The following is a 13,302-nucleotide window of genomic DNA, read 5'->3' on the forward strand; positions in this document are numbered from 1 at the left end:
CAAAAAAGTGCCTGTATCTCACCTACAGCCATACCACATTGGATAGGCCCAATCTCGTCTGATCTTTGAAGCTTAGCAGTGTTGGGCCCGGTTAGTACTTGGGTGGGAGACCACATGGGAACACCAGGTGCTGTAGGTTTTTTCACATTACTGGCAAATTGTTTTTATTCTCTAGCTATTTAAATTGGAAACTTTTTCTTTTTATTGCCAGCACAGACATTTGGAAGAGGTCAAACAGACACAATAGCCATCACCTAAAGACTTACCACACTGTTTAGGCTCAATTCCAACTGCTTTTGGCAGCTAAACAGTGTTGAGCCTCTTTTGTAGTTTCATTTAAGACCCCCTGCTAATATCATGTCCTGTAGGTCTTTTTACATTACCAACACATGATTTTTTTTAGTAAGCCAATACAGTTAGGAAACTTTTATATTAGCTTACCTGGTGATAGAAGTAGAAGAGGGCAAAAAAGTGCCTGTATCTCACCTACAGCCCTACCACATTGGATAGGCCCAATCTCGTCTGATCTTGGAAGCTAAGCAGTGTTGGGCCTGGTTAGTACTTGGGTGGGAGACCAACTGGGAACACCAGGTGCTGTAGGTTTTTTCACATTACTGGCAAATTGTTTTTATTCTCTAGCTATTTATATTGGAAACTTTTTCTTTTTATTGCCAGCACAGACATTTGGAAGAGGTGAAACAGACACAATAGCCATCACCTAAAGACTTACCACACTGTTTAGGCTCAATTCCAACTGCTTTTGGCAGCTAAACAGTGTTGAGCCTCTTTTGTAGTTTAATTTAAGACCCCCTGCTAATATCATGTCCTGTAGGTCTTTTTACATTACCAACACATGATTTTTTTCAGTAAGCCAATACAGTTAGGAAACTTTTGTATTAGCTTACCTGGTGATAGAAGTAGAAGAGGGCAAAAAAGTGCCTGTATCTCACCTACAGCCATACCACATTGGATAGGCCCAATCTCGTCTGATCTTGGAAGCTAAGCAGTGTTGGGCCTGGTTAGTACTTGGGTGGGAGACCACATGGGAACACCAGGTGCTGTAGGTTTTTTCACATTACTGGCAAATTGTTTTTATTCTCTAGCTATTTATATTGGAAACTTTTTCTTTTTATTGCCAGCACAGACATTTGGAAGAGGTCAAACAGACACAATAGCCATCACCTAAAGACTTACCACACTGTTTAGGCTCAATTCCAACTGCTTTTGGCAGCTAAACAGTGTTGAGCCTCTTTTGTAGTTTAATTTAAGACCCCCTGCTAATATCATGTCCTGTAGGTCTTTTTACATTACCAACACATGATTTTTTTCAGTAAGCCAATACAGTTAGGAAACTTTTGTATTAGCTTAGCTGGTGATAGAAGTAGAAGAGGGCAAAAAAAAGCTTTTAACTCACCTACAGCCATACCACATTGGATAGGCCCAATCTCGTCTGATCTTGGAAGCTAAGCAGTGTTGGGCCTGGTTAGTACTTGGGTGGGAGACCACATGGGAACACCAGGTGCTGTAGGTTTTTTCACATTACTGGCAAATTGTTTTTATTCTCTAGCTATTTAAATTGGAAACGTTTTCTTTTTATTGCCAGTACAGACATTTGGAAGAGGTCAAACAGACACAATAGCCATCACCTTAAGACTTACCACACTGTTTAGGCCCAATTCCAACTGCTTTTGGCAGCTAAACAGTGTTGAGCCTCTTTAGTAGTTTAATTTAAGACCCCCTGCTAATATCATGTCCTGTAGGTCTTTTTACATTACCAACACATGATTTTTTTCAGTAAGCCAATACAGTTAGGAAACTTTTTTATTAGCTTACCTGGTGATAGAAGTAGAAGAGGGCAAAAAAGTGCCTATATCTCAACTACAGCCCTACCACATTGGATAGGCCCAATCTCGTCTGATCTTGGAAGCTAAGCAGTGTTGGGCCTGGTTAGTACTTGGGTGGGAGACCACATGGGAACACCAGGTGCTGTAGGTTTTTTCACATTACAGGCAAATTGTTTTTATTCTCTAGCTATTTAAAATGGAAACTTTTTCTTTTTATTGCCAGTACAGACATTTGGAAGAGGTCAAACAGACACAATAGCCATCACCTAAAGACTTACCACACTGTTTAGGCCCAATTCCAACTGCTTTTGGCAGCTAAACAGTGTTGAGCCTGTTTAGTAGTTTAATTTAAGACCCCCTGCTAATATCATGTCCTGTAGGTCTTTTTACATTACCAACACATGATTTTTTTTAGTAAGCCAATACAGTTAGGAAACTTTTATATTAGCTTACCTGGTGATAGAAGTAGAAGAGGGCAAAAAAGTGCCTGTATCTCACCTACAGCCATACCACATTGGATAGGCCCAATCTCGTCTGATCTTGGAAGCTAAGCAGTGTTGGGCCTGCTTAGCACTTGGGTGGGAGACCAACTGGGAACACCAGGTGCTGTAGGTTTTTTCACATTACTGGCAAATTGTTTTTATTCTCTAGCTATTTATATTGGAAACTTTTTCTTTTTATTGCCAGCACAGACATTTGGAAGAGGTCAAACAGACACAATAGCCATCACCTAAAGACTTACCACACTGTTTAGGCTCAATTCCAACTGCTTTTGGCAGTTAAACAGTGTTGAGCCTCTTTTGTAGTTTAATTTAAGACCCCCTGCTAATATCATGTCATGTAGGTCTTTTTACATTACCAACACATGATTTTTTTCAGTAAGCCAATACAGTTAGGAAACTTGTGTATTAGCTTACCTGGTGATAGAAGTAGAAGAGGGCAAAAAAGTGCCTGTATCTCACCTACAGCCATACCACATTGGATAGGCCCAATCTCGTCTGATCTTGGAAGCTAAGCAGTGTTGGGCCTGGTTAGTACTTGGGTGGAAGACCACATGGGAACACCAGGTGCTGTAGGTTTTTTCACATTACTGGCAAATTGTTTTTATTCTCTAGCTATTTAAATTGGAAACTTTTTCTTTTTATTGCCAGTACAGACATTTGGAAGAGGTCAAACAGACACAATAGCCATCACCTAAAGACTTACCACACTGTTTAGGCCCAATTCCAACTGCTTTTGGCAGCTAAACAGTGTTGAGCCTCTTTAGTAGTTTAATTTAAGACCCCCTGCTAATATCATGTCCTGTAGGTCTTTTTACATTACCAACACATGATTTTTTTCAGTAAGCCAATACAGTTAGGAAACGTTTTTATTAGCTTACCTGGTGATAGAAGTAGAAGAGGGCAAAAAAGTGCCTGTGTCTCACCTACAGCCCTACCACATTGGATAGGCCCAATCTCTTCTGATCTTGGAAGCTAAGCAGTGTTGATCCTGGTTAGTACTTGGGTGGGAGACCACCTGGGAACACCAGGTGCTGTAGGTTTTTTCACATTACAGGCAAATTGTTTTTATTCTCTAGCTATTTAAATTGGAAACTTTTTCTTTTTATTGCCAGTACAGACATTTGGAAGAGGTCAAACAGACACAATAGCCATCACCTAAAGACTTACCACACTGTTTAGGCCCAATTCCAACTGCTTTTGGCAGCTAAACAGTGTTGAGCCTGTTTAGTAGTTTAATTTAAGACCCCCTGCTAATATCATGTCCTGTAGGTCTTTTTACATTACCAACACATGATTTTTTTCAGTAAGCCAATACAGTTAGGAAACTTTTGTATTAGCTTACCTGGTGATAGAAGTAGAAGAGGGCAAAAAAGTGCCTTTAACTCACCTACAGCCATACCACATTGGATAGGCCCAATCTCGTCTGATCTTGGAAGCTAAGCAGTGTTGGGCCTGGTTAGTACTTGGGTGGGAGACCACATGGGAACACCAGGTGCTGTAGGTTTTTTCACATTACAGGCAAATTGTTTTTATTCTCTAGCTATTTAAATTGGAAAAATTTTCTTTTTATTGCCAGTACAGACATTTGGAAGAGGTCAAACAGACACAATAGCCATCACCTAAAGACTTACCACACTGTTTAGGCCCAATTCCAACTGCTTTTGGCAGCTAAACAGTGTTGAGCCTCTTTAGTAGTTTAATTTAAGACCCCCTGCTAATATCATGTCCTGTAGGTCTTTTTACATTACCAACACATGATTTTTTTCAGTAAGCCAATACAGTTAGGAAACTTTTTTATTAGCTTACCTGGTGATAGAAGTAGAAGAGGGCAAAAAAGTGCCTGTATCTCACCTACAGCCATACCACATTGGATAGGCCCAATCTCGTCTGATCTTGGAAGCTAAGCAGTGTTGGGCCTGGTTAGTACTTGGGTGGGAGACCACATGGGAACACCAGGTGCTGTAATTTTTTTCACATTACAGGCAAATTGTTTTTATTCTCTAGCTATTTAAATTGGAAACTTTTTCTTTTTCTTGCCAGTACAGACATTTGGAAGAGGTCAAACAGACACAATAGCCATCACCTAAAGACTTACCACACTGTTTAGGCCAAATTCCAACTGCTTTTGGCAGCTAAACAGTGTTAAGCCTGTTTAGTAGTTTAATTTAAGACCCCCTGCTAATATCATGTCCTGTAGGTCTTTTTACATTACCAACACATGATTTTTTTTAAGTAAGCCAATACAGTTAGGAAACTTTTTTATTAGCTTACCTGGTGATAGAAGTAGAAGAGGGCAAAAAAGTGCCTGTATCTCACCTACAGCCATACCACATTGGATAGGCCCAATCTCGTCTGATCTTGGAAGCTAAGCAGTGTTGGGCCTGGTTAGTACTTGGGTGGGAGACCACCTGGGAACACCAGGTGCTGTAGGTTTTTTCACATTACTGGCAAATTGTTTTTATTCTCTAGCTATTTATATTGGAAACTTTTTCTTTTTATTGCCAGCACAGACATTTGGAAGAGGTCAAACAGACACAATAGCCATCACCTAAAGACTTACCACACTGTTTAGGCTCAATTCCAACTGCTTTTGGCAGCTAAACAGTGTTGAGCCTCTTTTGTAGTTTAATTTAAGACCAGTGGCGTAAGTTCGTCCCAGTTGCCCGGAGGCAAGGTAAATATTGGTGCCCCCCCCCCCCCCCAATAGCTCAATAATTAAGGTGTCTCCAGTAAGACAGGTAATGGGTTCTTCTAATACAGGGTGACAATTGTAAAAATTATGTTAGGAGGGAGATAGCCACAGAAGTGAAATTGAAAGCTTTCAATTAACTGATTGGTTGGTCCCAGGATATATATATACTGTATATGTCATGTCACATGTCATATGTCATGTGACATCACGCGTAGCAGCATGGATGTGTCTAACAGCGTCATTGCCAAACAACTGATAAACAAACGAAGGGAGCCGTGTATTGTATGCAGCCGCAGCACTAGTAACATAGCGCATGCGTGCGTGATACCGTCTTTGCTCAATATCACGGTATCACAGTGTCGTTGCTAGGTAAACCAAAGCAGAGAACGCAGCGTCAAGATAAGGACACACTTGTGTCTATGCAAAAATAGAACAAACGCCAGCAGAAGGGACTAAATGTATACCCTGGATGCGGCGTGCAGTTCAGGATACGGGAAAGGCTGGTCAAAAGCAAGAAACATATTCTAAAGACAAACCACACCAATAGGCATCTATTGTTAAAAATATAAAAACATAAAAATACTATAAATCAACATATATAGTGGCTACCGAGCACGAGGGAACACAAGTGAGAAGCACCAATGGTAAACAATCAAAGAACTTGAATTTATAGGCACTGCAAAAGTGAGTAACAATAATCAATAATATTTCATAATAAGCTACCTAGTTAGGGCTATCTTAAACATCTGGGCTAGCAACATAAAAGGATAATATTACATGTAATGCTCAATTAAAGAGAGGGATCATCATGCAATATGTGTGTATGTATGTATATATATATATATATATATATATATATATATATATATATATATATATATATATATATGTACATATTGCATGTTGATCCCTCTCTTTAATTTACCATTACATGTAATATTATCCTTTTCTTTTCAACAAGATGCACATACTGTGCTGGTTTTTATAGACTCACCCCTCAAAGGCTGACGCTGCAGCGTCTCCCACCCAACTCCCGGCTTTTACTGTTGTCATCTGTCAGCTTCAGTGACAGACAGTCACGCATCCGCACACAGGCTCCCGCCCGACTCTAGTCTCTGCTCTTCGTCACGTCACTGACAGTGACACTTCTGTTATCTGGCCTGGTTTCCTCATCTCGAGCAGACTTCCGTCCCAGCCACTGCCAGCAACCAGGTGAAAGGGAGGAGCAGCGGCCGTGGCTCACAAAGTTACGGGGGGGGGGGGACGCCCGCATCACACCAGGGCACTGTACGGGGGAGGCCCGCTGCTGAATAAAAGATAAGTGCGGCAGGCGGCCGCCGCAGCGGAGCATCGGAGGCAATGGAGCCAGAGCCCCCTTTAGCCTGGCGCCCGGCGGCAGATGACTCCATTGCCTCCGGGAGTTCCGCCACTGTTTAAGACCCCCTGCTAATATCATGTACTGTAGGTCTTTTTACATTACCAACACATGATTTTTTTCAGTAAGCCAATACAGTTAGGAAACTTTTGTATTAGCTTACCTGGTGATAGAAGTAGAAGAGGGCAAAAAAGTGCCTTTAACTCACCTACATCCATACCACATTGGATAGGCCCAATCTCGTCTGATCTTGGAAGCTAAGCAGTGTTGGGCCTGGTTAGTACTTAGGTGGGAGACCACATGGGATCACCAGGTGCTGTAGGTTTTTTCACATTACTGGCAAATTGTTTTTATTCTCTAGCTATTTAAATTGGAAACTTTTTCTTTTTATTGCCAGTACAGACATTTGGAAGAGGTCAAACAGACACAATAGCCATCACCTAAAGACTTACCACACTGTTTAGGCCCAATTCCAACTGCTTTTGGCAGCTAAACAGTGTTGAGCCTGTTTAGTAGTTTAATTTAAGACCCCCTGCTAATATCATGTCCTGTAGGTCTTATTACATTACCAACACATGATTTTTTTCAGTAAGCCAATACAGTTAGGAAACTTTTTTATTAGCTTACCTGGTGATAGAAGTAGAAGAGGGCAAAAAAGTGCCTGTATCTCACCTACAGCCATACCACATTGGATAGGCCCAATCTCGTCTGATCTTTGAAGCTTAGCAGTGTTGGGCCTGGTTAGTACTTGGGTGGGAGACCACATGGGAACACCAGGTGCTGTAGGTTTTTTCACATTACAGGAAAATTGTTTTTATTCTCTAGCTATTTAAATTGGAAACTTTTTCTTTTTATTGCCAGCACAGACATTTGGAAGAGGTCAAACAGACACAATAGCCATCACCTAAAGACTTACCACACTGTTTAGGCTCAATTCCAACTGCTTTTGGCAGCTAAACAGTGTTGAGCCTCTTTTGTAGTTTCATTTAAGACCCCCTGCTAATATCATGTCCTGTAGGTCTTTTTACATTACCAACACATGATTTTTTTCAGTAAGCCAATACAGTTAGGAAACTTTTATATTAGCTTACCTGGTGATAGAAGTAGAAGAGGGCAAAAAAGTGCCTGTATCTCACCTACAGCCCTACCACATTGGATAGGCCCAATCTCGTCTGATCTTGGAAGCTTAGCAGTGTTGGGCCTGGTTAGTACTTGGGTGGGAGACCACATGGGAACACCAGGTGCTGTAGGTTTTTTCACATTACAGGCAAATTGTTTTTATTCTCTAGCTATTTATATTGGACACTTTTTCGTTTTATTGCCAGCACAGACATTTGGAAGAGGTCAAACAGACACAATAGCCATCACCTAAAGACTTACCACACTGTTTAGGCTCAATTCCAACTGCTTTTGGCAGCTAAACAGTGTTGAGCCTGTTTAGTAGTTTAATTTAAGACCCCCTGCTAATATCATGTCCTGTAGGTCTTTTTACATTACCAACACATGATTTTATTTAAGTAAGCCAATACAGTTAGGAAACTTTTTTATTAGCTTACCTTGTGATAGAAGTAGAAGAGGGCAAAAAAGTGCCTGTATCTCACCTACAGCCATACCACATTGGATAGGCCCAATCTCGTCTGATCTTTGAAGCTTAGCAGTGTTGGGCCCGGTTAGTACTTGGGTGGGAGACCACATGGGAACACCAGGTGCTGTAGGTTTTTTCACATTACTGGCAAATTGTTTTTATTCTCTAGCTATTTAAATTGGAAACTTTTTCTTTTTATTGCCAGCACAGACATTTGGAAGAGGTCAAACAGACACAATAGCCATCACCTAAAGACTTACCACACTGTTTAGGCTCAATTCCAACTGCTTTTGGCAGCTAAACAGTGTTGAGCCTCTTTTGTAGTTTCATTTAAGACCCCCTGCTAATATCATGTCCTGTAGGTCTTTTTACATTACCAACACATGATTTTTTTTAGTAAGCCAATACAGTTAGGAAACTTTTATATTAGCTTACCTGGTGATAGAAGTAGAAGAGGGCAAAAAAGTGCCTGTATCTCACCTACAGCCCTACCACATTGGATAGGCCCAATCTCGTCTGATCTTGGAAGCTAAGCAGTGTTGGGCCTGGTTAGTACTTGGGTGGGAGACCACATGGGAACACCAGGTGCTGTAGGTTTTTTCACATTACTGGCAAATTGTTTTTATTCTCTAGCTATTTATATTGGAAACTTTTTCTTTTTATTGCCAGCACAGACATTTGGAAGAGGTCAAACAGACACAATAGCCATCACCTAAAGACTTACCACACTGTTTAGGCTCAATTCCAACTGCTTTTGGCAGCTAAACAGTGTTGAGCCTCTTTTGTAGTTTAATTTAAGACCCCCTGCTAATATCATGTCCTGTAGGTCTTTTTACATTACCAACACATGATTTTTTTCAGTAAGCCAATACAGTTAGGAAACTTTTGTATTAGCTTAGCTGGTGATAGAAGTAGAAGAGGGCAAAAAAAAGCTTTTAACTCACCTACAGCCATACCACATTGGATAGGCCCAATCTCGTCTGATCTTGGAAGCTAAGCAGTGTTGGGCCTGGTTAGTACTTGGGTGGGAGACCACATGGGAACACCAGGTGCTGTAGGTTTTTTCACATTACTGGCAAATTGTTTTTATTCTCTAGCTATTTAAATTGGAAACGTTTTCTTTTTATTGCCAGTACAGACATTTGGAAGAGGTCAAACAGACACAATAGCCATCACCTTAAGACTTACCACACTGTTTAGGCCCAATTCCAACTGCTTTTGGCAGCTAAACAGTGTTGAGCCTCTTTAGTAGTTTAATTTAAGACCCCCTGCTAATATCATGTCCTGTAGGTCTTTTTACATTACCAACACATGATTTTTTTCAGTAAGCCAATACAGTTAGGAAACTTTTTTATTAGCTTACCTGGTGATAGAAGTAGAAGAGGGCAAAAAAGTGCCTATATCTCAACTACAGCCCTACCACATTGGATAGGCCCAATCTCGTCTGATCTTGGAAGCTAAGCAGTGTTGGGCCTGGTTAGTACTTGGGTGGGAGACCACATGGGAACACCAGGTGCTGTAGGTTTTTTCACATTACAGGCAAATTGTTTTTATTCTCTAGCTATTTAAAATGGAAACTTTTTCTTTTTATTGCCAGTACAGACATTTGGAAGAGGTCAAACAGACACAATAGCCATCACCTAAAGACTTACCACACTGTTTAGGCCCAATTCCAACTGCTTTTGGCAGCTAAACAGTGTTGAGCCTGTTTAGTAGTTTAATTTAAGACCCCCTGCTAATATCATGTCCTGTAGGTCTTTTTACATTACCAACACATGATTTTTTTTAGTAAGCCAATACAGTTAGGAAACTTTTATATTAGCTTACCTGGTGATAGAAGTAGAAGAGGGCAAAAAAGTGCCTGTATCTCACCTACAGCCATACCACATTGGATAGGCCCAATCTCGTCTGATCTTGGAAGCTAAGCAGTGTTGGGCCTGGTTAGCACTTGGGTGGGAGACCAACTGGGAACACCAGGTGCTGTAGGTTTTTTCACATTACTGGCAAATTGTTTTTATTTTCTAGCTATTTATATTGGAAACTTTTTCTTTTTATTGCCAGCACAGACATTTGGAAGAGGTCAAACAGACACAATAGCCATCACCTAAAGACTTACCACACTGTTTAGGCTCAATTCCAACTGCTTTTGGCAGCTAAACAGTGTTGAGCCTCTTTTGTAGTTTAATTTAAGACCCCCTGCTAATATCATGTCATGTAGGTCTTTTTACATTACCAACACATGATTTTTTTCAGTAAGCCAATACAGTTAGGAAACTTTTGTATTAGCTTACCTGGTGATAGAAGTAGAAGAGGGCAAAAAAGTGCCTGTATCTCACCTACAGCCATACCACATTGGATAGGCCCAATCTCGTCTGATCTTGGAAGCTAAGCAGTGTTGGGCCTGGTTAGTACTTGGGTGGAAGACCACATGGGAACACCAGGTGCTGTAGGTTTTTTCACATTACTGGCAAATTGTTTTTATTCTCTAGCTATTTAAATTGGAAACTTTTTCTTTTTATTGCCAGTACAGACATTTGGAAGAGGTCAAACAGACACAATAGCCATCACCTAAAGACTTACCACACTGTTTAGGCCCAATTCCAACTGCTTTTGGCAGCTAAACAGTGTTGAGCCTCTTTAGTAGTTTAATTTAAGACCCCCTGCTAATATCATGTCCTGTAGGTCTTTTTACATTACCAACACATGATTTTTTTCAGTAAGCCAATACAGTTAGGAAACGTTTTTATTAGCTTACCTGGTGATAGAAGTAGAAGAGGGCAAAAAAGTGCCTGTGTCTCACCTACAGCCCTACCACATTGGATAGGCCCAATCTCTTCTGATCTTGGAAGCTAAGCAGTGTTGGGCCTGGTTAGTACTTGGGTGGGAGACCACCTGGGAACACCAGGTGCTGTAGGTTTTTTCACATTACAGGCAAATTGTTTTTATTCTCTAGCTATTTAAATTGGAAACTTTTTCTTTTTATTGCCAGTACAGACATTTGGAAGAGGTCAAACAGACACAATAGCCATCACCTAAAGACTTACCACACTGTTTAGGCCCAATTCCAACTGCTTTTGGCAGCTAAACAGTGTTGAGCCTGTTTAGTAGTTTAATTTAAGACCCCCTGCTAATATCATGTCCTGTAGGTCTTTTTACATTACCAACACATGATTTTTTTTAAGTAAGCCAATACAGTTAGGAAACTTTTTTTTTAGCTTACCTTGTGATAGAAGTAGAAGAGGGCAAAAAAGTGCCTGTATCTCACCTACAGCCATACCACATTGGATAGGCCCAATCTCGTCTGATCTTGGAAGCTAAGCAGTGTTGGGCCTGGTTAGTACTTGGGTGGGAGACCACCTGGGAACACCAGGTGCTGTAGGTTTTTTCACATTACTGGCAAATTGTTTTTATTCTCTAGCTATTTAAATTGGAAACTTTTTCTTTTTATTGCCAGCACAGACATTTGGAAGAGGTCAAACAGACACAATAGCCATCACCTAAAGACTTACCACACTGTTTAGGCTCAATTCCAACTGCTTTTGGCAGCTAAACAGTGTTGAGCCTCTTTTGTAGTTTAATTTAAGACCCCCTGCTAATATCATGTCCTGTAGGTCTTTTTACATTACCAACACATGATTTTTTTCAGTAAGCCAATACAGTTAGGAAACTTTTGTATTAGCTTACCTGGTGATAGAAGTAGAAGAGGGCAAAAAAGTGCCTTTAACTCACCTACAGCCATACCACATTGGATAGGCCCAATCTCGTCTGATCTTGGAAGCTAAGCAGTGTTGGGCCTGGTTAGTACTTGGGTGGGAGACCACATGGGAACACCAGGTGCTGTAGGTTTTTTCACATTACAGGCAAATTGTTTTTATTCTCTAGCTATTTAAATTGGAAAAATTTTCTTTTTATTGCCAGTACAGACATTTGGAAGAGGTCAAACAGACACAATAGCCATCACCTAAAGACTTACCACACTGTTTAGGCCCAATTCCAACTGCTTTTGGCAGCTAAACAGTGTTGAGCCTCTTTAGTAGTTTAATTTAAGACCCCCTGCTAATATCATGTCCTGTAGGTCTTTTTACATTACCAACACATGATTTTTTTCAGTAAGCCAATACAGTTAGGAAACTTTTTTATTAGCTTACCTGGTGATAGAAGTAGAAGAGGGCAAAAAAGTGCCTGTATCTCACCTACAGCCATACCACATTGGATAGGCCCAATCTCGTCTGATCTTGGAAGCTAAGCAGTGTTGGGCCTGGTTAGTACTTGGGTGGGAGACCACATGGGAACACCAGGTGCTGTAATTTTTTTCACATTACAGGCAAATTGTTTTTATTCTCTAGCTATTTAAATTGGAAACTTTTTCTTTTTCTTGCCAGTACAGACATTTGGAAGAGGTCAAACAGACACAATAGCCATCACCTAAAGACTTACCACACTGTTTAGGCCAAATTCCAACTGCTTTTGGCAGCTAAACAGTGTTAAGCCTGTTTAGTAGTTTAATTTAAGACCCCCTGCTAATATCATGTCCTGTAGGTCTTTTTACATTACCAACACATGATTTTTTTTAAGTAAGCCAATACAGTTAGGAAACTTTTTTATTAGCTTACCTGGTGATAGAAGTAGAAGAGGGCAAAAAAGTGCCTGTATCTCACCTACAGCCATACCACATTGGATAGGCCCAATCTCGTCTGATCTTGGAAGCTAAGCAGTGTTGGGCCTGGTTAGTACTTTGGTGGGAGACCACCTGGGAACACCAGGTGCTGTAGGTTTTTTCACATTACTGGCAAATTGTTTTTATTCTCTAGCTATTTATATTGGAAACTTTTTCTTTTTATTGCCAGCACAGACATTTGGAAGAGGTCAAACAGACACAATAGCCATCACCTAAAGACTTACCACACTGTTTAGGCTCAATTCCAACTGCTTTTGGCAGCTAAACAGTGTTGAGCCTCTTTTGTAGTTTAATTTAAGACCCCCTGCTAATATCATGTACTGTAGGTCTTTTTACATTACCAACACATGATTTTTTTCAGTAAGCCAATACAGTTAGGAAACTTTTGTATTAGCTTACCTGGTGATAGAAGTAGAAGAGGGCAAAAAAGTGCCTTTAACTCACCTACATCCATACCACATTGGATAGGCCCAATCTCGTCTGATCTTGGAAGCTAAGCAGTGTTGGGCCTGGTTAGTACTTAGGTGGGAGACCACATGGGATCACCAGGTGCTGTAGGTTTTTTCACATTACTGGCAAATTGTTTTTATTCTCTAGCTATTTAAATTGGAAACTTTTTCTTTTT

At 40.5% G+C, this 13,302-nt stretch overlaps 18 non-coding genes and 8 pseudogenes across 18 annotated transcripts; all 26 read left to right on the forward strand.

Moving 5' to 3' along the window:
• The first annotated feature begins 20 nt into the window (after positions 1-20).
• LOC146010894 (5S ribosomal RNA) lies at positions 21-139 on the forward strand (annotated as a pseudogene).
• A 345-nt stretch (positions 140-484) lies between these two features.
• Positions 485-603, forward strand: LOC146016562 (5S ribosomal RNA). The gene has a single exon (XR_014449450.1). It is a non-coding gene; the product is annotated as a 5S ribosomal RNA (ribosomal RNA).
• Positions 604-948: 345 nt separating this feature from the next.
• LOC146013633 (5S ribosomal RNA) lies at positions 949-1,067 on the forward strand. The gene has a single exon (XR_014446605.1). It is a non-coding gene; the product is annotated as a 5S ribosomal RNA (ribosomal RNA).
• Positions 1,068-1,412: 345 nt separating this feature from the next.
• Positions 1,413-1,531, forward strand: LOC146013634 (5S ribosomal RNA). Its single transcript, XR_014446606.1, has one exon. It is a non-coding gene; the product is annotated as a 5S ribosomal RNA (ribosomal RNA).
• Positions 1,532-1,876: 345 nt separating this feature from the next.
• Positions 1,877-1,995, forward strand: LOC146017017 (5S ribosomal RNA). Its single transcript, XR_014449893.1, has one exon. It is a non-coding gene; the product is annotated as a 5S ribosomal RNA (ribosomal RNA).
• Positions 1,996-2,340: 345 nt separating this feature from the next.
• LOC146011062 (5S ribosomal RNA) lies at positions 2,341-2,459 on the forward strand (annotated as a pseudogene).
• A 345-nt stretch (positions 2,460-2,804) lies between these two features.
• LOC146015196 (5S ribosomal RNA) lies at positions 2,805-2,923 on the forward strand. The gene has a single exon (XR_014448124.1). It is a non-coding gene; the product is annotated as a 5S ribosomal RNA (ribosomal RNA).
• Positions 2,924-3,268: 345 nt separating this feature from the next.
• LOC146011223 (5S ribosomal RNA) lies at positions 3,269-3,387 on the forward strand (annotated as a pseudogene).
• A 345-nt stretch (positions 3,388-3,732) lies between these two features.
• On the forward strand, positions 3,733-3,851 carry LOC146013635 (5S ribosomal RNA). Its single transcript, XR_014446607.1, has one exon. It is a non-coding gene; the product is annotated as a 5S ribosomal RNA (ribosomal RNA).
• A 345-nt stretch (positions 3,852-4,196) lies between these two features.
• Positions 4,197-4,315, forward strand: LOC146016808 (5S ribosomal RNA). Its single transcript, XR_014449685.1, has one exon. It is a non-coding gene; the product is annotated as a 5S ribosomal RNA (ribosomal RNA).
• Positions 4,316-4,661: 346 nt separating this feature from the next.
• On the forward strand, positions 4,662-4,780 carry LOC146016131 (5S ribosomal RNA). The gene has a single exon (XR_014449031.1). It is a non-coding gene; the product is annotated as a 5S ribosomal RNA (ribosomal RNA).
• A 1,840-nt stretch (positions 4,781-6,620) lies between these two features.
• LOC146010968 (5S ribosomal RNA) lies at positions 6,621-6,739 on the forward strand (annotated as a pseudogene).
• A 345-nt stretch (positions 6,740-7,084) lies between these two features.
• Positions 7,085-7,203, forward strand: LOC146010708 (5S ribosomal RNA; annotated as a pseudogene).
• A 345-nt stretch (positions 7,204-7,548) lies between these two features.
• LOC146010320 (5S ribosomal RNA) lies at positions 7,549-7,667 on the forward strand (annotated as a pseudogene).
• Positions 7,668-8,013: 346 nt separating this feature from the next.
• Positions 8,014-8,132, forward strand: LOC146010895 (5S ribosomal RNA; annotated as a pseudogene).
• A 345-nt stretch (positions 8,133-8,477) lies between these two features.
• On the forward strand, positions 8,478-8,596 carry LOC146015477 (5S ribosomal RNA). The gene has a single exon (XR_014448398.1). It is a non-coding gene; the product is annotated as a 5S ribosomal RNA (ribosomal RNA).
• A 345-nt stretch (positions 8,597-8,941) lies between these two features.
• On the forward strand, positions 8,942-9,060 carry LOC146013637 (5S ribosomal RNA). Its single transcript, XR_014446609.1, has one exon. It is a non-coding gene; the product is annotated as a 5S ribosomal RNA (ribosomal RNA).
• Positions 9,061-9,405: 345 nt separating this feature from the next.
• On the forward strand, positions 9,406-9,524 carry LOC146017018 (5S ribosomal RNA). Its single transcript, XR_014449894.1, has one exon. It is a non-coding gene; the product is annotated as a 5S ribosomal RNA (ribosomal RNA).
• A 345-nt stretch (positions 9,525-9,869) lies between these two features.
• Positions 9,870-9,988, forward strand: LOC146017512 (5S ribosomal RNA). The gene has a single exon (XR_014450381.1). It is a non-coding gene; the product is annotated as a 5S ribosomal RNA (ribosomal RNA).
• A 345-nt stretch (positions 9,989-10,333) lies between these two features.
• LOC146015197 (5S ribosomal RNA) lies at positions 10,334-10,452 on the forward strand. Its single transcript, XR_014448125.1, has one exon. It is a non-coding gene; the product is annotated as a 5S ribosomal RNA (ribosomal RNA).
• Positions 10,453-10,797: 345 nt separating this feature from the next.
• On the forward strand, positions 10,798-10,916 carry LOC146016072 (5S ribosomal RNA). The gene has a single exon (XR_014448974.1). It is a non-coding gene; the product is annotated as a 5S ribosomal RNA (ribosomal RNA).
• A 346-nt stretch (positions 10,917-11,262) lies between these two features.
• LOC146016143 (5S ribosomal RNA) lies at positions 11,263-11,381 on the forward strand. Its single transcript, XR_014449042.1, has one exon. It is a non-coding gene; the product is annotated as a 5S ribosomal RNA (ribosomal RNA).
• Positions 11,382-11,726: 345 nt separating this feature from the next.
• LOC146013638 (5S ribosomal RNA) lies at positions 11,727-11,845 on the forward strand. The gene has a single exon (XR_014446610.1). It is a non-coding gene; the product is annotated as a 5S ribosomal RNA (ribosomal RNA).
• A 345-nt stretch (positions 11,846-12,190) lies between these two features.
• On the forward strand, positions 12,191-12,309 carry LOC146016809 (5S ribosomal RNA). Its single transcript, XR_014449686.1, has one exon. It is a non-coding gene; the product is annotated as a 5S ribosomal RNA (ribosomal RNA).
• A 346-nt stretch (positions 12,310-12,655) lies between these two features.
• LOC146013941 (5S ribosomal RNA) lies at positions 12,656-12,774 on the forward strand. Its single transcript, XR_014446903.1, has one exon. It is a non-coding gene; the product is annotated as a 5S ribosomal RNA (ribosomal RNA).
• A 345-nt stretch (positions 12,775-13,119) lies between these two features.
• Positions 13,120-13,238, forward strand: LOC146010970 (5S ribosomal RNA; annotated as a pseudogene).
• The last annotated feature ends 64 nt before the right edge of the window (positions 13,239-13,302 follow it).

Source organism: Crinia signifera, chromosome 6 (assembly GCF_055691185.1).
Source record: "Crinia signifera chromosome 6, ASM5569118v1, whole genome shotgun sequence".
Classification (NCBI taxonomy): domain Eukaryota; kingdom Metazoa; phylum Chordata; class Amphibia; order Anura; family Myobatrachidae; genus Crinia; species Crinia signifera.